Source organism: Schistocerca nitens, chromosome 3 (genome assembly GCF_023898315.1).
Source record: "Schistocerca nitens isolate TAMUIC-IGC-003100 chromosome 3, iqSchNite1.1, whole genome shotgun sequence".
Taxonomy (NCBI): Eukaryota; Metazoa; Arthropoda; class Insecta; order Orthoptera; family Acrididae; genus Schistocerca; species Schistocerca nitens.
In genome coordinates, this window is record NC_064616.1 from 781,870,854 (window position 1) to 781,872,502 (window position 1,649).

The following is a 1,649-nucleotide window of genomic DNA, read 5'->3' on the forward strand; positions in this document are numbered from 1 at the left end:
CTTGGTATTTTTTAGTAATTGTCCATGGAAAGGAAAGGAGATACAGTCTGTAAGCTTTTTAGGGAGCCTTAGCAATGTAGTTCCTGTCGGTTCCTCGAAAATTCGTTTTTGTACCAATATTGGAACAGAACCTCAAACAGGCCTAAGATCGAAATGCCAACAGCTTTACGTATTTTGATAAATATTGGTCAATTTAAACGTGGAAATATCATTGTGGTACTTACACCTCAACCTCTAAGTTAAATCATTAGTGCCAGTAAGTGAGACACATGAGTTTTGTGCTATAGTGAAACAATAATACAGACAATTTAGCCATGGAAACAATATTGTGTTATTTAATTTGGCGGTCCATTGTGCCTTGCACCAGGTGGGGTAAAAAGATGATACTTACTCAAGTGAGAACAATGTGGCTGACTCTGGTGTACATAGCGCATGCAGTGTGTGACAGTACAGTAAAATACTTGGTCGTGATTGGCTGTTTCATTTCAGTGGCTGCTAAACTACTGAGATGTGATTGGGAGACCAAAATGTGGATGTGTACTTGTGTGTGTGTGTGTGTGAGAGAGAGAGAGAGAGAGAGAGAGAGAGGTTTTGACGAAGTTGTGCGGATTATACAAGGCTCACTGCGTTTAATGACACTAAACTCAAACTGATATGAACAATCAACATTGTCTTTCTCCACATCGTCGTAGATATTAATTTCTGCTACTACAAAATATTTTTATTACCAAAATTGGTTTCTTGGTTTCCTAATGCAGTACTGTGTAACTAATCTAAATGAAGGAATGCTTACTTCGTTACAATACTGAACACATGCTTGACATTTCTCCCTCATTACGAACACGTAGATATTGTTAGATTGATTGAAAACTTTGCACAGCTATATTTATTGAATTAGCGCTTGCAGCTAACAAACTCAAAACAAATTACGTTTTTCTGAAGTGCTATCTCCTTACACGGTCATCTTAAAAATCATCCTTCAGCCTCAGGTTACACGTCATGGAACATCTGAAATAGATATCTCTATGCAGCACGTCCACTATCCAGACTCATTTTGCAATGATACAACACCCTCTCTCCACGACTCAACAACTACTCCTTCACAAGGCTGCGACTCGACTCGACTGCCAACGGCCCGAGTGGCCGAGCGGGTCTAGGCGCTAGTCTGGAACCGCGCGACCGCTACGGTCGCAGGTTCGAATCCTGCCTCGGGCATGAATCTGTGTGATGCCCTTAGGTTAGTTAGGTTTAAGTAGTTCTAAGTTCTAGGGGACTGATGACCACAGATGTTAAGTCCCATAGCGCTCAGAGCCATTTGAACCATTTTTTTTTTTACTCGACTGCCGGCCGGAGTGGCCGAGCGGCTCTAGGCGCTACAGTCTGGAGCCGCGCGACTGCTACGGTCGCAGGTTCGAATCCTGCCTCGGGCATGGATGTGTGTGATGTCTGTTACATAATTGCTTGCCCGCGCTCTACTCAATAAGGTAACCTCTGGAAACAAGACACGGTGTATCGCTTATGTGTTCCGCATGCAAAGATGTTTAAAGGCCCAGTATTCCAAATAAGCAGATAATTTTCATTTATTTGCATTCAAAGATGCAGCAAGAGCTAACATACCAAACAAACTTTGATTCGCTACCATTTCACTT

General features: G+C 42.2%; 1 non-coding gene across 1 annotated transcript; it reads left to right on the forward strand.

Moving 5' to 3' along the window:
• The first annotated feature begins 1,133 nt into the window (after window positions 1–1,133).
• Window positions 1,134–1,215, forward strand: Trnas-gga (transfer RNA serine (anticodon GGA)). The gene is given in 2 exon segments: window positions 1,134–1,171; window positions 1,181–1,215. It is a non-coding gene; the product is annotated as a tRNA-Ser (tRNA).
• The last annotated feature ends 434 nt before the right edge of the window (window positions 1,216–1,649 follow it).